Below are 17,111 nucleotides of genomic sequence, written 5' to 3'. Positions count from 1 at the left end.
ACCGAGGACGTCAGATTCTGTACCCTCAGGATTGTGAAAGAAAAAAAGCCACATGCTAACCTGACAAGCTCAGGGAAGGCCTGCATGGCAGTCTTGCAAACCCAGAGACCTAAGATAACCACAAAAGATGGTTTGAAAATTAAATATCTAACAGGTCATAGTAGGTAGTCATGTCCCAGATATTTTCCCAGACAAAGATCAACTTTGATCTTTTTACTGAGCCCGTTTGCCTTTTTTGCCTCTAAGATATCATATCTGTGAGATGTCTGGGTAACTTGTAACTTCCCTTTTTCTGGAGCCCCTGGGGAACAACCAAATGTTGTGGGTGCCAGGACTGATGCCTCAAATTCCTTCTTTATCATGTTAATTGTTCCTGCACTCACCTGAGTACACCTCCATCATTTTACTTTTTATCCAATCCCAGGAGTTTCCCACCGCTTTGCTTTCTTCCGCCTCCTTACTCCATCACCAATGAATTTCATGTAACCCACCTATGTCCCTCCTTTGATTTCGGTGTATAAATAGAGAAATGTAACCCGCCATTCTTCGGAGCATTATCTCAATTCATTGAGGTTCTGCTTCCCGGCATATGTCGACAGTTTTGGTTCAAATAAACTCATAAAAAAATTCTTTACAGGTTTCAATGGTTTTTTTTTTTTCGCTAACAGGATGCAAGGTGACACTTGAAGCACTGGATACGTAGAGTGCATCTCCCTGAAGCTGCAGCTCTAAGTATGTAAGCAATGTCAAATATTTTTATATTCCAATATGTGGACTTACAGTAAAAAAATAGAAAATGTCCACAAGTTTTAATATAAAATAGGAGACTCTGACGGAGCCATTGCTGAAGGCATTTAGGCTAACACTCCAGGTGATGTGCTGAGCACCTGTCCTGGGGAGATTTTGGTGGTGAAGTTTGGAAGTGTCATTTGTGACTTGGTGACCCTTGACCTTGCCTGCCTCTCTAGGTATTTTTGGGAGGAGAAGTGATTTCTTTCGGAACACATACCCAGCAAAATTAGGAAACAGAGATTTGAGAAAAGCTGAACAGATTCCAATCTGATAAAATTTCAGCTGCCTAATTATGTGATCACAGTATCGATTTGATGCAGTGAGAGAATTACAGGTGCACAGAGATGGCGATGAGGTCAGCTTGTTGTAATGTTGAGAACCAGTATTCTTCAACATGGTTCTCTCCAGACTTTAATTTTCTGCATTAACCAGAGCATATAAATTGAGAAATAATCCGGAAATGTGTGTTAATTTATGATTATATGCTGTTTGAATGCAGCTATATGAACCTTCTAACATGTGATAAAATGGATTGCTTTGACCATTACCTCTTTCCTAAGAGGCCAAGTAGGCAGGTCATCAGTGGGTTCCAGGGAGCTGATACCATGACTGGCTCAAAGCCCACTGGAATGTTTCTTAGTAAGCTCTATATACTTCTTTTTGACCACACCTACTAGCCAGTTATACATTAAGGTTTAATTATGGAGTTTTATAGGCAGGAGAAGAAAAGATGCTCGCGCTGTCCTTTGTTCTCAGTGACTGGGAGTGACAGGCACTTTATTGACAACTTGGGCGAATGCAGACACATTTCCATCTTGTGTCCATGAGGATCTTGCAGTCGGGTCTCAGTTGTCACAGACCACGTGACAGTGGCAGCTCCCTCTGGTTCTGATGTGTTGGGCAAAGCTATAGTTCTGGGAAGGTAGCTCTGGGATAGTGAAAGGATGCATATTGAGCTTCCAATTTTTTAGTCCTTTCTATGACATTGACCTTAGGCAAGAAACTTGGCTTCATGGAGTATCAGTTTATAAAATGAAGTGGCATGATATCTACCTCAAGAGATAATTGTATTTAAATAAAATCAGGTATGTACATGGAGTAAGCACAGGTAGAGCCTGGCGCATAGTAGGTGTCCATCAAGCAATAGGTGACTCAGAAGTGCCAAGACCTCCATAGCAGGTAGCTTTAAAAGTAATAACATTATTTTCTCCCTTCCAAAACAAACATACAAAAAATCCTCAAACTCAAAAATCCAGCTAAGCAGAAGGTTAAGTTCCAGCATATTCTGAAGATAGGAAAGATACCTACACAGACACTGTGGGACTGGTCGCCTCTCTTGTGCCACTGAGACAGGACAGTGAGGCATTGGCATAATTTCATTCTGAAACCTTTTGCTTGCAGGGACTACAGCCATCTTTAAGTTGTTAAAAAAGCTCAAAGGAGTTTAGTTTACCCTGTGAAGAGGGACAATACCACTTTATCTTTTATAGAAGACTTGCTGCTGCCACCATCACATCAGTAATGAGGCCATTACCTTCTGAGAGCAGCTCCCCCCGAGCTCTGTGGGACTGCAGGCCATACAGCCCTGATTTATCTTCTGCTTAGTAATCTCAGCAACTTTCTTGGTTGTGCATCGTTGTCTCAGCGGAAGGAAGAGGCAGAGAAGAAGGAGACTGAGGGAAGGGTAATGGGACCCTGGGCTCACTGCTGTATTTTGTAAAGCCATTATCCTTCTTCATTACTGTGCGAGAACCCCCGTTTCTGCACAATATTTTATACTCAATTAATTCCCGGAGACATCACCAGAGATGGATGTATGCATACTGAATAGGCTTGGGATGTTTTCAAAATTGTTATTTGTTTAGATCTTATCTTTGCAGACAACAGTCATATATTAATTGTCCATTTGGGGCACAGAATAGCTATCTTGAAACTATCATTTTTTTTTGATTTAGTTTATTTGTTCTTATCACAAATGTCATTAGCAGTGGGGATCAAGAGCTAAGGATCCTGTTTGGACATATATTTGTGGGTTAGGAAATGAGTTGTTTAGTTATCTTTAAGTTCCAAGTTCTTTAGATACAAAATGGGAATGATAAGTGATCACAGGAGAGCTGAAAATCTTTGAAATCCCCCACATCGAGCACTATGGCAATGGGCATTCAAGTCCCCAGGCCCTCAATAGTTCAGATGGCATCTGGCCATTTAAGTCTTTACTTGGTTTCATTGCCAAGTAATATAGGATTTTACATGTTTGATAAATTGTTATTAGGCTGCTGTTGATTGCTGACATGGAACCTATAACTGCATGTGCCCAAGAGGCCGACCCTAGTTGTGGGATTCCATTCCCCATGGAAGGTTGGAGGCACTGAGTGTGTAAATGGCCTTTCCATATCCTTTGGGCACAGTCCTTCCCTGCCTTCCTGACCGTTCTCTGCACCAGCTATGGGAAGGGTTGGATTGACAGACAGCTCAGATTTTTGTTTTTTTGTTTCTTGCTCAGTTGCTAAAATCCAGATTTTGTTCCAATTCTTGAAGGACTTATCAGTGCCTGAGAGGTCCCCGTCAATGCATTCTTTTATGTCCCCTTATGCTTACATGGTGTACTTACCTCTTTCCCAGGAGGAGTTAGAAAGCAAGTAGGTTTCTCTCCGAGACCCTCTGTGTCATTCTGGGTTCTATTAGGTACTGGGTTAGATTTCAGAGGAATTGTTTCATCCTTTGAACAATTAGTACCTTTTTAAAATTCAGACATCTTTCAGACCCTGTCCTGCAGATTCCTCTGAAGTGCTTTTGTCAGATGGTTTATCAGTCCTAGATCATGTTTTGCCAGTTGCCCAGGCCAGCAGTATCGAAAAAGAACGCTTAGGCATACGGTTCAGATGCCTGGAGTCTTATCTTAGTAAAATCTATGTGAAAAGACCTCAAAATTTAAAAATTCAATCAGTGCACATGAGGTCAGAATGTTTATTGTTTCTCTCCTGGGGACATTTTCTTGGCATTCCAGCCTGATTCTCTAGGTGTGTCTAATTGTTTGTAAGGTACAGCTGTGTGAAATTGATTTGCCAACAGGAAAAACAAACAAAAACAAAAAAAACGTATCTTCCAAAGGTCAGGGAACAATCTTATATTTCCCTCTTGGTTCTCACCTTTGAATTTCTATAAAGCCACAGAGTTTAAATTCTTTCGGCAGCAAAATAGAAAGCATCATTTTCTCATCAGCCTCAGAGACCAACTTTCGATATCTTTGAACTTGTCCTAAAGATCAAGGACCATTCAGAACTGGCATCATCACTTGGACTTCTAAACATATTCATAGCTCGGAGCTCAAAGGGAGCAGGGGAAAAAGAGAGAGAAGACAGGAACTCTTGACCGATTTTTCCCTTTGCAGGAAGCTGTGTGACCCTTTCCTGCAGGCTTCTGTGGGGGCGTTGTAGCGAAAGATACTTTTGTCTCAGACAGCAATTTTATTGAGACACAACAGGCTCATTTTTCTGGAGCTGAAACATTTCAACACTGATGTTTAAGGCACTCTGTGAATCTGATCTCAGGGAAGGAGGAAGCTACTATTTTTAGTTGGGAAAAATATCAACTTAAGATGAAGAGAGTCGGATCATGGCCAAGACTCTGCTGTTTCTTCAAGTTACTCAAGGTTAATAATGTCAAAGATACTTGCTAAGCAATGGGCACAGCCCTCTGGGCAATGTTCTGACATGATCCAGCCCTTAAGAAATGAAATCACGCTGCCAAGATCCAGCAAGGGTAGACACTTTCATGAGAAACCTTCCTCCTAAGAACTGCTTTGACTTAGTAGGCTACGGCCCCTTCCGCCTCCCTCTTCATCCCCTGTGGAAATCAGGCTCTGAGCCTGGGGATGCTTTGCTTAGAGCCCTGGAACTGCCTTCGGGTGGCACCTTTTTCCACAGCTGCCTGGTCCAGTCCTACTTCTAGAGAAAGCTTCTCTTCTTGCTCTGGAGATTGTCCCCAAACACTGCTCTGACTGTGCCTCAGCCACCAACCTCCCCAATTGAACTACTATTAAAGCATTTAAAAGGGAAATATCTCCTTCTCATTTATCAGCACTCACAGAAGAAAGTAGTGGCATAAAACAAAAGATACACCCAACCAGCAGTTACTTCTTCACACTTTTGCTTTTGAATTGTTTTCTATTGTCAGGGTATGCTTAAATACCACCCAAACAGCCTTTTCTCACACTTTTCAATATTATTACCATTTTTGCAGGCATTAAGAATAAAAGAAAGCCCTTTATAAAATTTATCTTAGGGGTGCTGTGTCAGTTACAAGTAACAGAAAACTCAAAAAGGTTTAAGCAGAAAAGGGAATTTACTGGTGAGAAGTAGTTTGGACTTCAGAAATGATAAACATTTACTGAGTTGATGTAATCATGACTTGTTTGAATCATATTTTGACTTAGTCTTTCTTTATGTTAGCTTAAAACTCCCAATTCTAAGTCAGAGCATAGGGTTAGCTTCAAATCCAGCAAGAAAGAGGTGTGTTAGGGGGTGATCAGGCTGGCAGGAAGAAGCAGTTAGGGGCAATCAGGAAAACAGGTAGGTGAGCAGTTGGGAGCCAGCAGTCCTGGATTGTGAGAGGGATGTTCAACTGCCCATTTAGGCCCTACCTGGATCAGGCCTAAATGGGCAGTTGGATATCTCTCGAGGGGTCCTAGATTGGAGAGGGTGCAGGCTGGGCTGCAGGACACACAGCCCCCTCCCCCCCCCACCCCCCCCACCCCCGTGCATGAATTTTGTGCACCGGGCCTCTAGTTGTGGAATAAAAACTAATTAGATAGTTTCCATAGAGGAGGGAGGAGACATGAATTTGAGATTTTGGCCCCAGGAGATTAAAATAATGGAGGAATATGGAAAGGAGACAGTTCTGGGCTCAGATGAGAAATTTAGCCTAGATGTTGACATTTAGGTGAAGGCCCAGTGACCAGGCAGTGTCTAACACTTCACTATGTGATGGCCAGTGAAAAAGACTATAATCATTTATTATGTAGAGACAAGAAGGATATAAAATAGTATATGGTGGTTATATTTGGGTGGTGAGATTGCAGACAATCTATTATTTTTTATATATCTCTCAAAGTATCTAGATTACCTTAAAATCAGGGGAAGTCATTAAACTAACTTTATTTTCAAAAAAGAATAGTGTACTCTTAGTGCCAGTGTTTAAGGATTCTCTATGTATATGGAGTAACATGTCAGTATGTGATATTCTCACCTTAAAGGCTTTTAGGTGGTGTGAACTCTCTGGGAAACAGACAGCAGCTGGAAATCTGGTTTGCTTAAGCTAGAGAGAATCACCAAAGTCGCACTGAAGGGAATGAATTCTGAAGTTTCCATTGAAATGCAATTTAGAAGTAAGATTATCCATATGGTGATGAATCTACTTTGCCCCCAATGCTCTTTCTAATCCAAACAAGAGATCACTCCTATTTCTAAGTTCTTTAATGATGTAAGTCCTCACAATTATATGTAATGCTCTATTTTTATATCAATAGCACAGAGAGAGGCAGCTGATCACTCACAGGGCCATATGGTGTGACGAGATACGCATTTATTTTCCACAGTTTTATTTTCCCAGAATATATTCTGCCTTCAGCTCTCTGTACATTATCACTCAGCCTGGTAGAGGGTGGCTCTAAGAGCTTTGACTGAAGCCAGAACAGATCTAGACTGGAATGTTCCATGCAGGCAATGCTCTGCAGCACCCAGCATTGTACCTAACTCCCCTGAGTGCTTCTATTGAAGGAAAAAAGTGGCTTGTTAGGAAAGTCTCCCTTTCCTACAATAGAATACATGTGGCAGTCCCCTGAAAATCCCTGTTGAGAAAATATGTTGAAGAACATGACACTCATTTAAGGCCCAGGGTCATGTTTATAGTCTGATGATCAAAGAGAAAACAAAAATGTTTTAACTTCAGGGGTCCTTATTTACACCTTTTATAATGTGAAAATAATCAGAATCCTTAGCATGATCTTATTTATCACATAAGAAACCTTATGACTCCTTTATTTATGTTAGGAAATTGACACCTGAGTAGAAAGAATCAGAGTCCAGACTCATCTCAGGTCTTCTGTGCACCCGTACACCTCTCCTCGCTGCTACTCTTCAGCTCCAGGTGTTCCTGACCTTCCACTCCAGACTTACTCTCAGAAAATAGGCAAGAAGCTCTTAAGCAGTGAAGGGGATGCCCTATGTGGACTGACAGAATGTGAATAAAACATTTCAGTCTATTGTGCTGGGCCTAGTTTGTCCATTATTTTCCATAAAATGTGTAGAAAGACTACAGAACTAAGGGAAGTGAATCTAGCCACTGTGACGAGAAGCATATCAGAAAAAGCTTATAATACTAACCAATTAATGAATTTAATGAGGATTTATTGCATACCTACTGTGGAGCAAGCCCATGGTAAATGATATCACATTCTTATTCGCACTTAGTAACAGAAATTTGCTGGTGGTAGGAGACTAACTGGTCCAAACACATATTGAGTTATTTGATGACAAGGAACTATTATATGTAGATAAGAAGCTCACGGTTATTAGACAGAAAATATTTGTAAAATAAGTAATATATTTATATGGTGTTTTGTAATTTTCAAAAGATTAATGCATTTGGTTGGATTCACAAGTAACTGGGATGAGAGAAGCAGGTGTTACCTCATTTTCTAGACAAGGAAACTGAGGCTCAGAGGGCCAAGGACAGTCTCTAACTAATAAGTATGTGATCTTATGTTCTCTGAGTCTTAGGTGTAACTGCAATTTATTTTAAGGCTTTGTTTAGATAAGCTCATTTTCTTGTTTTAAGAGAGGCAGGATTATGTCTGTTTGCCAAAATAGACAAGCAAGTTAATAACTCGCTGGCAGAATCTCCCTCTCCTAGAATACAAGTGGCAAGCTGTCACACACAGTGTCCGAGAACCAGGGCGAAGCTGGAGGATACCTTCTGCCTTCTACCGCTGCTTCCTTTTTAAACATGTTTGGTTATTTGTCTCCTCTTTGGTGCTTAAATCCCAGAATATAATAGACTAGTGATCCACTTTGGTTAATTGAATAAACACTCAGTTTTCTAGAGTGAAATCAGAAAGAGCAGTTCTTTTTTTCGGGAATGGCTTATGGAGGGTATCAAGGTCCATTTGTCTTCATGACCTTGTTGCCAATATTTTTCGTTTGCTCATCCACCAACACTGAGGAAGAGAGATGTGCCAGGGGCTGTGCTGGGCACTCCAGGGGATAAAGGTGAAAGAGAGTCAGCTGCCCAGCCCTCAGTGAGTTTATGGTTGAGCAGGAGGACACACTTGAGACATAGGCTTTCATGATGAGGGCTGGCCAGGGCTGAGTCAAGACTCCTCCGATAGAGAACAAAGGAAGAAAAGCTCAGGAGTGTGGATTTGAGCTGAAACTTAAAGAGAGGGAAAAATATGACAGTGAGAAATGGGGAGTGGCCAGACAGGATAGAGCCTTTTGTCAAGAGCAGTAGGTTTTCCTGTTTGACTAGAGCAAAGGTCTAAGGAAGGAAACAGTAGAACACAAGACTGATGGGTAAGCTGGAGCCAAACTGTGGATGCTTTCAGGTGTCAGGCTGAGGAACTTCTACCAGACAGTGGGGGAGTTAACAAAGGACTTTCTTTTGCAGAAGGCAGATGCAAACAAGCCTATGCTATATAATGATTAATCTAACTGGCATATTGGGTGGATTGCAACGGAGAAATAATGTGGTGAGAGAGACCAATTAAGTGGGAGGCTGTTGCAATAGATCAGTTGAGAGATCATGTGGGCCTGAGCTAAGAAAGGTGAGGCACAGACTGTGAATTGTTCAGAAATTAAAGTCCACAGGCCTCTGAGATGGATTAGATGTGGGTCGTGAGGAAGAAGGAAGAGTAGTCACTGATCAATAAAGAAAGGGGATTCATCTTGGGAGGGCTGCCATAACAAAACACCACAGACTGGGTTCTTGAACAGCAGAAAGTTATTTTCTCACAGTCCGGCAGCTAGGACTGTGAGGTGCTAGGCAGGTTTGGTTTATCCTGAGGCCTCTCTTGTTGGTTTGCAGATGGCTTCTTTCTCATTGTGTCCTCACACGGTGTTTCTTTTGTGAGCACATCTCAGTATCTCTGTGTGTGTCCAAATTTCCTCATCATAGCAGGACATCCATCAGACTGGATTAGGGCTCACTCCATTGACTTCATTTTAACGTAATCACCTCTTTAAAAGCCCCATCTCCAATACCATCACATTCTGAGGTAGGGCTCAAAGATATGAATATCAGGAGGATAGAACACAGTGCATAACAGGATATGCTGAGGTGCTTTTAGACATTGCAGAGCAAGTCTCTAGTAGAAGGTTTGCAGCATTGGCTGGAGCTCAGGAGAGAGGCCTGGGCTGGGGATATAAAGGTGAGTAACATGAGTCAAGTGCATGAACCAAGGTCAGGGGAGAAGATGAGGAGAGAAGCTCACTCTGGGGTCGTGACAATAAAGTTGATAATAAAATGGCAATAGCTGCCATGTACTGGGTTTCTGTATATTGGCACTTACCCAGACTCTTGGCATGCTTGGAATAACAAGTCCATGAAAGAGTGATTATTATTGTTGTTGTTATCATTTACCCTTATTTATTTTTATTTTTTACAGTTTCATTTATTTTATTTTTAAATTAAAAGTGACATTCATTTTTATATTAGTTTCATATGTACAGCTTAGTTGTTGGACATTTATATAATTTACAAAGTGACCTTTTACCCTCAATTTATAGAAAAGAAAACTGAAGCCTGAAAAGGTGAAGGGATTTCCTAAGGTCTAATAGCTTATAAATAGCAAACCCAGAATAGAAAAGTGAGTATGTCTGAAATTTAAAGATTTGTATCTGATTGTCTCCAGGGAGAGCAATTAGAATGAACAAGAGAAGCAAGTCAGGGGCAGAATCAATATTTGAGGGGAAAGGCAGAGGAGGGAGTGCAGAGGATCAGAGAAAGGATGGTCAGAAGACAGAAAGGCCAGGAAGAAATGGTGAGCTAGAAGCCAGAAGTAGTTATGGGGACATAACCAACAAGGTCAAGTGTGACAACAAGATGAGGAGAAAAAGTGGGCTGAGAGGGTGGGGTAGGGAGCCGCTGTTGGCATCCATGAGAACTGGTTCTCTGAGGCGTTGGAGGCAGATGACAGATGGCAGTGTGCTGAGGAGAGAACGGGAAATGACAAGAGGAGGTGGCAAACCTCATCATCCTGGGAAGGAGTAGGAGAGAAAGAGCTCCGGTGGATGGGGAGGCAGAAATAAGGGAGTTTTATTTTTAGAATGAAATGGAAATATTTTTAAAATATTGGTGACTAGAGGAGGGGGGGCACACACCTACTCAAGACTGGAGAGAGGAAATTATCCTATGAGCAAGGCTCTGGAAGCTGAGCAGGTGGCGGGACCTCAGGTTGCAAATGTTTTAAGGAGGAGCAGGGCCTCTTCCTCTGAGACATGAGGCTTAATGACATGGAGGAGCCGGAGGTTGGCTGGCTTGGAACAAGAAATGAGTCAAAGTACAATAAGTAGAATAGAAGTTTCCAAAGAAAGTTACTGGCAGGGATGGTGAGTCCCTGAACCACAGGCTATACCACCCCAGAGATGGCTCGCTTATCTCCGCCTAAGGCTTGGGTTTGTCCTGAAAGGAGGGTGAAGCTGAGCCTGACTGATTCCCAATTGCTTTAGTCGGAGAAATCATTGGACTGCCTAGAATCAATACAGATTTAAATGCACACATTGAGAAACATTTCCCATTGGCTAATACTTATAGAATGAACTCTATGTGCAAAGCATGACAAACTTGGGGGAGACTGGTGTTACAAAGGTTTCCTGACTGGTTTCTGTGTGTAAATTGATGCCAGCGTGGGCCTCCTTATATGCAAGAGCAAATGTAGAACCTGGGTCAGGAATGGTTCCATGCTGGACTCTGGTCTTCTCAACATTGTCTTTATAGATGTTACAATTTGCCATGGTTGGCCTGAGTAATAAGCAAGCCAGACAGTGAAGGAATCAGCCTTTAGCGATCTGGCTTGGCAGCATGAGAGTCAATTAATTAGAAAGTAATTTAATAAGACTGCTTTTAAATCATCCATGTGATGAAACAGAGGACTGGGCTTTTCAAAGCGATAGGCATTGTCTAGGGAAAATGCAGGTATGAATGTGCGCAACAGTGTGGGAGGACAAAGAACTCAGGAGGTTCTATAAACCTCTCTCAGGCTCCCCTCAGAGTGTGATCACCCGTGATTGGAGCGCTAAAGCATTCATGTTTGAATGCTTGTTCTGTGGGCAGAGAGAACTTCCCAGGGAGTCTCCTGTGGTGGGAGGAGAGCATGGCTTAAGTGCCCAGATGTAGTATGAAGTGGACACTCAGATGGTAGAGGTAGAGGAAGGTTTGCATACACATCGAAAAGCCATATGGACCACATCAGAACTCAAGAGAGTGTGGCTGAGGCTCTCACCATTCCCAAAGGCTGGCAATAGCTCACTGGTATTTGCCTCTGAGAGTTGGATTCTTAAGTAAGTACAGTATTTAAAGTAAGTAAGCACAGTGGAACGGGGTGCAAGGATTCCTGGGTCTGGTGGACTAGCCTGAACCATAACTTGTATAGGGAAGCCTTCACAGCCAGACCCTGGGCTTCCAGAGACAGCAGTCAAACATATTTCCCTAATCTTCAGTTCTCCCCACAGTGTTGGCATTTTAAAGTTGGCATTGGTTTTAAAATGTCAGTTTATACATGAATTTCAAGAAAATTCAGCGTGGCTCCTTTGGGAGGCAGAATGGGGAATGCGGGTGCCTGGGAAAACATGCTCCAAAATAAGATCCTTCAAGGCTGGTTTTGGGTATAGAATAAATAATTTAAAAGTTCTTCTTTTTTTTAAAAAGGAAAGACAATAGGAACATTGGACTAGAGGAGATAGGGAGGCCATTTCATCTCTCCCCAATGAAAAGGAAGAAGAAACAAATTTCATGCCCCTACTACCCTCATTTTAGACTAGCCCAGGGCCTGGTCTGGGCGGAGCTCTGGGAGGGTTTGCTGAATGAATGAATGGCCCTCTCTATTTCCCTTTCACACACACGCACTCATGGAATTGTCTGCATTGAAGACTTAGCAAATATTTTTGAAATGGCTTACTTAAGAAATGTAAAGGTTCAATAAATATGAAAGACATTTACATAAAAATCCCTAAAGCTGATTAATATAGGGTGCGGTGGAGTGGTGGCATTTGAGGGATAATTGTACCAGACACTTAAGACAAAGGAATGCTACTAATGTTGAATTGATTTTCAGTCAAAGCAACAATGAAACAAAACAAAAAAGAAGGAAAAAAGGTGGGATTCATGAGTTCTTATTTTATTTATTTATTTATTTTTAAAGCATGCCATTTCACAAAGAACAATTTTCTGAGTGCTGGGAGGAATTTGTTGTAGGGGTTATTATAAACAACCAGCTATAAATAGGGCTGTTTATTTTTACATTAATTTTTAATTGAAAATGCTGACCGTGATCTGAAGCCCCACTGATATGAAGGCATTCTAAAGGGAACTGAGAGGTCCAGTCTGGCTTAGAAGTCTTGGTGGCCTGACTCAAAGGAATGACTGCCTTTAGTTGGCATGTCTTCCCAGGTACCAGCTTGGATGCCAGGGAGGATCAAAGCCCATGACAAACAGAGAGCACAATGGAGGCTGCTTCATTCGAACATGGAGGTGGGTGAAGAAATTTGAGCAGCTTTACTGGTATTTTGAAATCCTGTCTTTTAAAACAAACATGGATATATTATGATGTATGGTACATAACAAAGAAAATCACAACAATATTTTTATGATGAGATCTCTGAAGAATTTCTTTTCTTAACACACCACTCAGGCTATATTCCCAGACATTCTGAGACATATTTAATCTCTTCTGACACTGGGAATGATTTGATGGTGAAATCTGAAAACCCTCTCAAATATGGTATTAAAATATAAGCACTATGGTTGACCATTCAAAATTGGGGTCCCCAGTGAGTATCTAAAGGGAAGACATTGTAGATTGAGAAAGGATGTCCAGGCCCATGATCCAAGCAGACAGGCAAGAAAATGAGATTGTGTTGCTAAGTGGTTGCTAAGGGGGATATATCCCCCGTCATTTCGAGGAAGCTTTGTGCCAGCCAGCACTCACATGCTGTTGCATCTAGACATGCCTAGATGGAGAAATAGATGCGCTGTGAGTTATAGGAACTCTTTTAGTTTAAAATCTACGTGATTCTGTTACATGGTTTGCATTTACCTCTAATACTCTTTATTCTCATTTTAATCTTCACATTAAAAATGGGTCTTTATAAGTAATTACTTTGAGCAATTGCCAGTGTTGAAGAGCAACATTAGGGTTACAAGCAGGGCAGAGACTCCCTGTTTAGTATGAGGAAAAGCTCCTTTCAAATCCAGGGGCCCGGGGACAGCAGACTCTGCTGCTTATTACTCTGGCAGTCCCACGCTCTCAGGACTGTTTGGCTCAGAATGCTAGTGGTGTCCCTGCCCCAGGCTTGCTGTTGATGAGATTGTTGGAAATGTCCCTTCCATTTTCAAAACTCTCCAATGGTTCCCTTGACATACTTGGAATAAAACCCAGTCTTGACCATGGTCCACAGGCCCCACAGGGTTTGGCTCATGGCCACCTCTCAGCTCCCTTTGCCACACACTTCCAGTTGGCTCCTGTCCAGCCACAGTGGCCAACGGTCCCTCAGCAGAGCCAAGTTCACTCCCCGTCTGGCTCTACTCTCTACTGGCATTCTTTCTCAGCTATCAACACATCTGTCCTTCACCCTCAAGTATTTATTCAGGCTTCACCTCCTTACTGTACCTTTCTTGGGCTGCATTATCTCCCCGACCTTGCCAAACCTGTTTCTCATCTTCGAGACACTTGTCACTAACATATTATCTGTCTGTTTGATGATTTGGTTTATTGTCCATTTCCCCCACCAGAATGTAAACTCCATAAGGGCAGGGAATTTTTCGGTTTTGTTCACTGTTATATTCCCATTATCTAGACAGTACCTGGCCCAGAGTATGTGCCATATATATATATATATTTTTTTTTTTGAAAGAATAAGTCAATAGTTTATATCCTTGTTTGTCTGTGGATGATAAAAGGACTGAAAGAGGCCTTTGTATGAAGATGGTTGCCCGTGGCTGGTGTCATGTGACCAGAAACATTTGTGTGGTAAGGAGGGGGAAAAATGAATCAAAATATTCTTTACTCTCCTCCTATGGGAAAATTTCTAGAGAATAAGGAAGGAGAATAATAGAAATATAATATGGTAGAGCTAAAAGGACCTTAGGAAATGGTGTCTGGACTTTTTATCAACAAAGGTCTTTTTTCAAATGCCTTTCATGTATTTTGTCAGAGCTTCCTACCAAAACCCTATAATTTTTTGGTAATAATTCATTGATTTTTTTGAGTTATAATAATTAAATTCTTATGTAGTGTCAATTAGAACATCAGGTCAAAATGAAAACAATCAAGCTAAGTATGTGGCTCTGAGCTAATTCCTTCTGAAAGCAAAGGTCGAGCTCGTGTAGCCTCAGCTCCAGCAGTTAGGTGATTTCCATTGGACTCCCTGAAATTTTGAAAATAGTTTAAGGGCCCCCATTAGCATCTAAAATACTTTGACTTGGCCAAGGTCATAGGAGTTTTTTGGCAATACTATTAGTCTGGACTCCTGGTATCCTGGCTTCCATGCTGGTGCTCTGGGGTCATATAGGAACAATTTCTCATGGAATCTATTTGAGTTGTGCTCTAGTTACTTATGTAAAGGCCAATAATAACAATAGCTATCATTTATTAAACATACTAGAAGCCCAGTGCACGAAATTTGTTCACGGGGGAGGTCACTAGGGTGGCCTGTGGAGATCAGGCCCAAGCTCACACCCTCAGCCTCATAGCCCCGCAGGCCCACTTCAGTCTGGCACTACCTGCTCACCAGCCCTACCCCTGCTGCTACCAGTTGCCCTCTTTGGGCTGACCCGCAGGGTGATTCAATGCCCCGCTTGAACCTGCGCCCTGCCTGAACCTGCCTTGGTCTGACACTGCCTGCTCACCTGCTCCACCATCCTGCTGAAGTCCTGCTCTTGTCAGAACCCATAGGGACTGCCGCTTGCTGCCAGTGCCTTGTCACTGAGGCCCACCATTAGATGTGCACTGACATTCTAGGTAAACGATACTATTTTTGTTATTGCTTATAACAGCAATAATAATGATGAACAGTGACACTGGAATTAAAAATCCAGTGGTCAGTGCACATCTAATTCCCAGTTGGTCAAACTCCTGCCTGTGGGGATAATTTGCATATTAGCCTTTTCTTACATAGGATACTCTATCTGTGCTGTGTTCTTTTCCTAAATTTGATATGATTCTAAAAATAACCTTTAAATAGGTATCATTATCTTCATTTACTAAAGAAAAAGGGGTAGGAATAGGTTTCGTAACTTGTTCAAAAGAGTTCACAGCTAATGAGCGGCAGAGTCAGGATTTGAACCAAAGCTTTTCTGCTTCAAAGCCATGCTCTTCGTTCTGTCTTGCTGCCACTCTATCCAGTGCCAAGTTCTTGTACATGACTCATTTATTGAGAGATTGTGCTGTGGAGCGGTGATTTAAAATGATTTCAGTGATGGAACCCTTCCCCCAAATAGGTAAGTTATAAAAAGCACTGCCTCTTTAATGCACTGCTTTCTGAATCCCAGGGAGGACAGGAGATAATTGTAAGAAAAATGCTTGGAAAGGTGGGTGGCAATCCTTAGGAGCAGGATGACTTCTTAAACCCAAGTGATTTCTATAGTCACCCAACTCCCTTTACTTTTTCAAAGCTGTACCACCTCCTTCCTCGTCTACATACACAATCTAGTATTTGTGTCACATTGACCCGGGAGTCTTTCTAAGTGAGAGTCACATTTCCTGACTATTTTTAAGGACTCTACATCTTCTCTTTCTTCTAAGCTGTGTCTATGAGCATTGGCAGATGGAGAGGATCGTGAGCAATGGTCACACATGTTTAGCAGCTATAAAGGTCATGTCTGTTGCCTAATGGATATTTGGTTTCTGATAATGGACGTGGGACAAATGCCTATCATTTGAATATTAATTACTATGATGTGTATTGAATTGTCATTGGCTGCCTGACAAGTTGATGTTCCAGAAAGTCCCTGCTGGGTTCAAGACATAGAATCATGTCTGGCATTGAGATGTTATAAGGAAAACAGTACACTTTGTTCTTTTGGCGAGCTCCCATTTAACTGACAAATCTTTTGAGCTGGAGAAGCTTTGTTTAAGTAAGGAATAAGGAATGATTTAATTCATGTGACAGTCTAAACATGATATTTCCAAGATGGGCTGGGAAGGCGATGTCTGACCCCTCTACAGATGGAAGAAGTGTACCTTGATGGGAAAAGCATGAACTTTACAAGCAGAAAGACCTGGATTTTTAATTCCAGTGTCACTGTTCATCATTATTATTGCTGTTATAAGCAATAACAAAAATAGTATCATTTACCTAGCATGTATAGGCCATCTGCTAGGTGCTTGCCTGAACTATCTTATTTAATCACCACGACAATCCCATGATGTCTTATCACGAGGTATTATTAGTTATCTCTGTTTTACAAGTGTGAGAATTGAGGCTTAGAGAGTCAGAAGCAGAATTGAGTTCAGATAGTTCCAATAAGGAAACTTTAGTGCAGGGGTCCTCAAACTTTTTAAAGTGGGGGCCAGATCACGGTCCCTCAGAGAGCTGGAGGGCCGGACTATATGAACTACTAATTCCTACTGTAACACCTTGGCTGCGCTCACTGCCCAAAAAACCTGGCGGGCCGGATCAGACTCCTCTGCGGGCCGCATGTGGCCCGCGGGCCGTAGTTTGAAGACCCCTGCTTTAGTGAAAAGACGCCTTATAAGGTTGAAGCAGGGATAAAGGAACTGGCCAATGATGCTGAGGTACTGGGGATGCAACCTTGGTAAGCTACTACCACCCCTAATGCTGAAGAGGCAGGTGGAGAGAAGGGAGTGCTGGCATGGGAAGAGGGCATGCCCTGTGGAAGCTGCTGTCCGCGGGGGCTGCCACAGCAGCCAGAAACGTGGCATCAGGGAGGAAGTGGGGAAGAGCATCCCAACCTAATTGTCTTCTCCTCTCTGATCTCCTGTCTAACTAATCCCATGGGCCAGAAGGCCAAGGACACGGATGATGCTCTGCAAATAGCTCTCCAGTAAACAAACAGATAAGGAGATGGAGAGAATGGTCTGGACA

This window comes from Pipistrellus hanaki (assembly GCF_964339955.1).
Source record: "Pipistrellus hanaki genome assembly, chromosome: 4".
Taxonomy (NCBI): domain Eukaryota; kingdom Metazoa; phylum Chordata; class Mammalia; order Chiroptera; family Vespertilionidae; genus Pipistrellus; species Pipistrellus hanaki.
Note: the sequence above shows the minus strand (reverse complement) of the source record.